The sequence below is a fragment of the Coffea arabica genome, chromosome 11e (assembly GCF_036785885.1).
Source record: "Coffea arabica cultivar ET-39 chromosome 11e, Coffea Arabica ET-39 HiFi, whole genome shotgun sequence".
Classification (NCBI taxonomy): Eukaryota; Viridiplantae; Streptophyta; class Magnoliopsida; order Gentianales; family Rubiaceae; genus Coffea; species Coffea arabica.
This window is the reverse complement of record NC_092331.1, coordinates 27,119,064-27,127,408: the sequence shown is the minus strand read 5'-3', so window position 1 is coordinate 27,127,408 and position 8,345 is coordinate 27,119,064. Positions and strand designations below refer to the sequence as shown.

At 34.4% G+C, this 8,345-nt stretch overlaps 1 pseudogene; it reads right to left on the bottom strand.

The window, feature by feature from the left end:
* Window positions 1-3,771: 3,771 nt before the first annotated feature.
* On the bottom strand, window positions 3,772-5,313 carry LOC113718200 (beta-amyrin 6-beta-monooxygenase-like; annotated as a pseudogene).
* Between the last annotated feature and the right edge of the window lie 3,032 nt (window positions 5,314-8,345).

Below are 8,345 nucleotides of genomic sequence, written 5' to 3'. Positions count from 1 at the left end.
TCGAGGAGATTGACGAATCTTGGATACTTGATTGGCGTTCGAGTCCGATAGATGGATGATCGGTGGACAGAGATTGGCGTTTAGTGATGATTTACGGACATTATAATTCCATATTTGACGGAGTGTCAACGGACCCCGGACAAGCTATTGTGGAACCTGCTCCTGAGAGCAGACTATATTCTTGGATATGAATGTATTCTTTACTGTACATTATTGCATGATCTATCTAATTACCTATTTTACTATATTATGTCATGATCTATTTGGACATGACCTGCTTCTTGATATTCTGTGAATTGTATCATGCCTGCTAGTTTACTTGTATGTTTTCCTGGAACCTTACTGGACGAAAGGTCATCCCATTAATTTTATTTTCCTAACAGGGGTAAGAACGTGAGAGTGAGAGTTCGAGAAGGCATAATCTTTGTCTAAGTTTTGTTAGTTGCTCGCGTGAGCACTCCTTAACTTTCTAACGGGCTTGTTTGGTTTTATTTTGTAAGTTTGACTCATTGGTTGTATTTAGAGATTGTATGGGCATTTGATGCCCACAATTGCATACATCTAAGGTTGGAATTGTTATTGCTCGTATTGTTGAGGTTATTATTTTATAAATTTTGTGATGCGTGAGTGAGTCCGATGAGAGTTAAGCAGGCGGTCCACCAAACCCTTGGGTACGCCCTAGGGGGAGGTGGAATCATCACAAGTGGTATCAAAGCTGCCTCATGTGGTCTCTGCCCGAGGTGAGTTTGTGTGACGCCCCCACCTCTCCCCTGGGCAAAAACCCTAGGGTATCAGCAAGTCGCCTGCCCAACATGCCAATGCAAATAACTTTAAAATAGGTGAAATTAAGAATAAAAGTACGAGTCCTCACAGTTTGGGTCAAGTGGTGTTATGGTCTCGATTACGTGAATTGAGTATAAATGACTATGTGCCTTTCTTGAGCGTAAGTTGTGAATCATGAATGTTATAAGTATAAAACCTTTATCATGATACTTGGGGAAAATAAATATGTACGTCAGATAGGAATCTCAAATATAGGTGATTTACTCTTGGGACTGGCTGGCTCGAGTTATGAATTATTTTTTTTTTGGATTCATGTACCCGAGTACCGAAAAGTGGAGAGCACTAGGATGAGGGTCGATATCTCGATTATACTTGTAGTAAGTTTTGATGGCAAAGGTCAAATCGTGAAAAATTCTAATATTTGACCTAGGAATTGAACCAATGGAGGAGATTGGATCGAGAAGTGCTATCATGGACTAATCTAGTAAATGTCTAGCTAGGGCTTCTATAGACGGTAGCTACATTGTAGTGTATGTTGAGAAGTTAGCACTGAAGACCCATTTCCTTTCTCCCATGAACGTGAGGACTTGATAGGTGTTTACTTGATTTTGGGGCGGTTTAACTGCAACTATATAGGTATTTCTACCCCTCTTGTAATATTAGATACTCGTAGTTTGGTTCTTGATGAACTATCCTTGCCTATACTTCCTTGATACCTATCAATTGATGTCAAAGTATGAACTTGGCTTTGATTATTATCGTACCGAGATTGAGAGTTTTGGAATTATGTATGCAGACTTTAAGAAAAAGGATTTAGGTTCTATACTTGTATGCAAAAGCTTGAGGTAGGGTGTGAATCTTTTGATGTACGAAGTATGCTTTAGGGTTTCGTTATGTGCATAAGTGATAATGGAACCCCTTGTGTTAAGACCCCAGAATAGGAATAAGTGGCATAGTATGTTGAGGTATTGCCCTACCTGTGTTCCACTTTCTCGTCTATCTCATTTGAGAATAGCTAAGTTTAATTTTTTGTGGTTGGATTGGGAGTGAATGAATTTAAAAGTTATATGTCTAGAGTTTCCAATTGCAATTAGTTACTTATTTCGATCCTTTGATTTGCCAGACAGGCTATTATTTGAGTTTAAGTGAAACGGTGAGATGACGAATTTGGCTAACGTGCATAAGGAAATAGAGATTCTTCAAAAGGAAGTAGAGTTCCAAAAGGAATTAGCTGAGCACTGGGAAAGACAATGGAAACAAGAATATACAGAGAAAACTAAATTACTAAAAAAGAATATGAAAATGTTAAGGAAATACGAAAGGAAACTGTTGGAGTTGCAAAAGAAGCGCGAATTGGTGCAGTCAACCATTCAAGTTACTCCTCAAGACATTCCTAACAACCCAGTTAAAAGTGGTGGAGGAAGCTCTCGTAATATCAAAGGGAAACATAAAGAGATTTGTGGAGATGAACTTGCTATTATGAAGGATAGTAAAAGGAAGAAAAGAACGAATAGACACTGCAAGAGGAAAGATGTAGCTGCTCAGTGTGACATCTGTGGCAAAACCCATACCGGAGTGTGTTATCAGATAATTGGTGTATGCTTGAAATGTGGCCAACTTGGACATCAAGTGAAGAACTACCCAATACATGGATGAAGTCACGGTGAATCTGCTATAATCATCAAAGTTGGCAACTACTGATGTTCCACCTGAAATCAGTGCATTTGTTGGACTATGTGTAGTAAGAGATTTATGTAGTAAGTTGTATCTCAATTATAAACCTTGAACTTGAAACCTAATGTTTGTATTAGTAATATTAAATGTCTATGTTCGGTTGGCGTTAAATCCCTATCCATGAGTCAATTGTTGCAATTCAATCGAATTTAAGTCAGGATTCTTCATTTGTGATTAGAAAAGAAGGAATTTCGATTAGAGAGGGTGATATGTGGCTAGTAATTCAATTGTAGAATGAGCGGAGATATATATTGTGGATTCTTTGTCAATGTATAGAGAATGATTTCAAGCTCTAGTAAGAGTAGTTAAGTTTTGTAGTTACGGTACCGAGTTCTAAATTTATAGCATCTTCAGCTTTTGATACCTTCATTGACCTTTCTTAGCATGTTAACTTAGCCATGACGTTATTAAGATTTTTCCCTCTAGGCAAGTTTGTGGTAGATAAGCATGCGTAAAAGCAGATGGGAGTACAAAAAATTACAACTTAATATGGGAAAATGCTAGTGATTACTTATTCAGGTAGTTAATAATTGTAATACCAGAATGGTTACTTTGAGACATGCAGCAGCAGCAGCAAATTTAACGATCATTTGAACCAACAAGATCTTTAAAAGAAGATATGATACTTCAGTCAATGTGATTCTTGCAGTCCTCGAGACATGTTTCTTTCTATATTATGTCTTATTTTACATCTCTATATATGCCCACGGCAGAGCATGCATACATCATGAGAATTGCCAATTATGGCAATATCTTTAGTTTTGCAGCCTTTGCTGGAGTTGTTAACAGGCAAACAAGCTGTAAATGAAGGAATAGTGTTGGTGAAATGGGTAAAGGACAAAATTGAACATGATCACTTGGATGAAATCCTTGATCCTAGGTGAGAAACACATCTGCAGAGGTTCATCAACAAATGTTATCAATGTTTAAGATCTCTATGCTTTGTGTTAGCATTTCTCCTCATGAAAGGCCTAATGCAAAAGAATTGCAGACAATGCTACTTGATAAGGCTCCACAATTCAGCGGGTAATATTCCTAGAGGTAATATTAAAGTACTTTTTCAGCTAAACCAATATGAAAGCTCAGCTTTGGAAATAGTAATATTAGTGGTTGTATATGATAATAATAATAGTAGACTACTATCACATTGGAATAAGATGAACTATTTCATGGTTATACACTTGCATTTCCAGGTCTTACTGATTTCAATCAAAGTATACAATCACAACCATGTTCATCCAGAATGTTTGCAGTCTATTTCCTGTGTGGCAAGAGCCGAACAGGAAGACCATTTTACGGAACAGGGGAAGCACTATATATAACCTTCTCATCTTGAATAAGTTTCTTCAATCTAAATTTCTTTACCACATTGTACATGAACACAAGTATCTCCAATTGCGCATACTCCTTTCCCGGACACATTCGAGATCCTCCACCAAACAGCACAAAAGTATACAGTGCAGGTCCATTTCCTTCAAATCTTAAAAGGATTGAATTTCTTTGGATCCGGAAAGTATTTGGAATTTTTATGTGTCGAGTATACGCTCCAAAATGTATAACAAAGAACATTTACAAAGTTGTTTTTACAAATTTTGTTGCTCTAGCATCAAAAAAAATTGATTGGAATTGGAAGTGATAATTGACATTGTATCATTACCTTCCATCCTTTTGGAATCGTGAAACCAGCATACGTGAAATCTGTGATGGCCTCTCTAAAGACTCCTTGGGCAGGTAGTGTTAATCTTATTGCTTCATATGCCACATACAAAGAGTACTTCATCTTTCGAACATCATTCCAATTCAGCAGCTTTTGAGGACCTTTGGACTCGAAAATCTCCACCATCTCTTCTCAATGCAAGAAGTTTCAAAAATTAGTTAAGCTATTGGATATTAGCTTACCAAGTTGAATGTGAAATTTTGAATTAAAAGATACAAATATTTAAATTGAAGCCTTGCTAATAAAAGTAGTAGAGAAGATTTTGAAGGGTCAAAATCATTTTCGGTATTACCTTTATAGACCTGATTGTAAATGTGGGGAAGTTCCGTAAGATAGTTCAAGACAAAGGTTGCTGGAGCACTTATCATCATTTCCTTAGAAAAACTACTATTTTCATCACTTTGAAGCAGCAAACGAGATAACATGTCTAAACCTTCAGCAGCAATATTCCTGTTATCTAATAGCTCAGTTTTCCTCCTTTCAAAACTTTATTATAAGCCATCCTAGGCAAATCAATTGGGATAGAATACATCCCAGATCCCAAAAACAATCTACAGGCCAATGAAAAGGTATACTTCTTCGACAAAGGATAAACCTTCACCTCTTCAAAAGGAGCCCAATCAGTCACGAGCCATAGAATCCGTGATTGGAATATAATGTTTTAGATCTTTAGGCTTCAGAATTTCTTCAATAGAACTACGATTTTTTGCAGTGAATTCCTTCAAGGAATTGTCTCTAGGAGACGGAAATTGTAAAGGCTTGATCAGTGATGCAGGTCACCAAATTGCTAGAAGATTGTTCTCATTAGAGAATAAAAACTTGTTTCCTGCTGCTCCACAAAATACTACCATTTTTCCTCCAAGTAAGGAGGTTTTGAATACTTCTTCTGTGTACTTCTTCACTCTCTCCTGAATAAACTTCTCTGGCCCTGATGCGGCTAACTTCAAATTTTCTCCAAGAACAAGCCATCCCAGTGCACCTGGTGGTAGTTTTGAGCTGCGATTGTGAGAAAAGAAGTAAATAAATAGAGAAACAAAGAGAACTATGAGGATCAAGAAAGAAGTGAGAAAAGCCTCCATGGCTGTTTGTCTTCAGGCAAAAAAGAACCAAGGGCTGTTTGTCTTCAGGCAAAAAAGAAGCAAGAGTTATATGATATATGGCAATAACTAGTGGTGTTACTTATTTATGAACCACTGTATATTTTGTGTGTGTGTGTGTGTGTGTGGGATATACTATGCAATTTGGATATTGTCAAGGATGTTGATCTTATTAACGCAGCGCAGCATTCATTGAATTGACTTTTGGTTTAATGCTTAGAAAAAGTGCAACAGTATGCTCCCTCTAATTGTAGGAATACAAGTTTTTATGGAGATAAGTGGAAATTGTGTATCGATAAATTGCCACCGAGTAAATTTAAATATGTCACACATGAACTCAAAATACTCTTTTTTTTGGCACTAAACTTTCCCACTCCTTCCTATACCCTTCCTATCACCAACTATCAAAATTCAAAATACTTATTTATTACACGCATATTTGTATGCAGAATGTACTTTTTCAAATTACAAAATTGTAAAGCAACTAATGTTCTATATGAACTTCAAGATTTTCCTACTCATGTTAAGGGTTCTTAGATTAGATTGAATGCACATTGTTTATATTCAATTTCCTTGAAAGTTAATGATTTGGTTTTGCTATGCTTATTTGTAACTATTGAGAACTTAGACTCTATTTATTAAATTTAAAGGTTAGCATCCCTCTCCTAGATATGCCATTTAATTTAAAAATATATGTAGATATATATATTGACTTCAAAATATAACTTTGACTTTGGATCATAAAAAAAATAGAATTCTAAAGTTAAATATGGGAGAGTGAGGATCTTATCCTTTTAAAAGTCCAACATGCTTCTCAAGAACACGCAACCTAAACCACATTTCTTTATTAGACTTTTCTTGGCACTTGTAACACTAATTTTTACCTTCAATACATAATGCAAGGATAGTATGAAAACAAACTACTGTTACAAAAATATCATAATGTATATGATTCCCTTTATTGCTATTCTTTTATTAAATAATCCTTTCTTACCAGTACATTATTCCAAATTTTTGGATTAATGCTTTTATATCACGTTTTGAATTAGCTATAGTTTATTTATAACATACAAAAGCAAATGACTACTTATTTGATCAACCAGAAATACTTGGAATAATTAACTGATTCTTTGATTGTGTAAAAAAAGTAACTAGTAATTTCCATTGTGTTTAATGTTTTTGTATCACTTTGTGAATCAGCTATGGCTTCTTTATAACATACCTAAAGTAAATGACTATTTATTTGTTCAACCAGAAATATTTGGAAATTATTAACTAACTCTTTGATTGTTTCAAAAAAGTAACTGGTGATTTCTGTTGTGTCTAATGCTTTTGTATCACTTTGTGTATCAGCTATGTTTTATTTATAACATACCAAAAGCAAATGACGATTTATTTGATCAACCAAAAATATTTAGAAATCATTAACTAATTCTTTGATTCTGTTAAAAAATTAACTCGAGATTTTTGTTGTGTGTAAAGAATTCTACTAATGATTTGATAGGTTTCAAATATTTAGATTCTCTAATATAGGCTTTCTTTATTGTACTTATTTTGTATGAAATTATTAGGTGAATGACCACACTTGTGTTCATTTCCTTCCTATATTTAAACACTTTTTCTATTCTTTCATTTGTGAAAAAAAGTATTGATACTTGAAATCTCTCTTAATGAATACTTATTAGGCACTCTTTAGATAAACCTAAAAAATGTTTTTCTGTGTACCTTTGACTTTGCTTGATAAGTGGTGGTTGAGATCTTCGCTCAATTACAAATGCGAACTTTTTTTTTTCTAAGGTACAAATGCAAATTTGTTAACTCATTAACTTTGGTTAACAAAACTATCAAATGTCACGCTGATCATTGATATTTGGAAGAGGCTAAATCTAAACTATTTCATATTAAATTCACACCTTGTATATTTTTCAATGTTGTACAAACTATTAATTCATGAAATTCGTAGGTATAAGCCCTACTTACTTATTTTTTTTATGAATATTCAACTATTAACTAAAAGTATTTAAAGTGATAGCAACAAAAACTTAGACTCTATTATCAAAACAATAAGAGAAAAAAATAAAATAGTGACTTTTCTTTTTGGTCAATAGTGGAAGTAAAACCAAACATTTTGCAAAGGAAAAATTTTAATGAATGAAAGTGAACAAGTGTGATACTGAATATTATGAAGAAAAAATAGAAAAAAACAAAAAAGCACATGGACAACTTAGTTTGGGGGAATCCATTCACTTTATACTAGATTTGAGGACTAAAGAAAGAATGCTATGACTAGTAAATATTTAATATTACGATAACGTCCATAAGATTTTCTTTTTTAAACCAAGTACATTGTCCAAGCATCTCAACAGACCATGGCCAAGTGTAGTTGGAATTTTGGTACAATTGTCTAGTTATTGTACTTTCTATACAATATAGCATACTCTTATATAACTTTTCCATACTCATAAATTTTATTCATGGACATTAATTCAACGCATAAATACAACTATGCTTATAAAAGTACACTAAGTTGTGGATGAAGCACAACAACCGTATCTCATTAACCATACCTAACTCAACTGTACCTGCTCCAATTCTCGTCTGAACTAAGTGGTGATAGATATTGGTCTAACCAACATAGAGTAAAGCTCATCATATTGTGGAAGCTAAACCTCAATCTATTCTTAAACTCATATATTCCTGCCCCGGTAGGTTGATAACCATTTCTTTGCCCTTTTGATTATTGTTCAGCGACGCTTGCCAAGGGAGGGGCAATGTGTTCATTCTTAAACAGTATAAGATCTTGTAAATAGGTTGTTGTTATGTATGAAAAATTCCATGATAGTGATGTAATATTGAGTTATTTTAAACATAGGCACATATATGTCAATTTTTTGTGTTGGTGGGTAAATCATAATGATGTGATTCTTGATCCACAGGAACCGAGAAGAATGCACGCGGAAGAACCCTAAATCTTAAGAGGAACACGTTGTGAAGTTGATGGAATTCGACCCAAG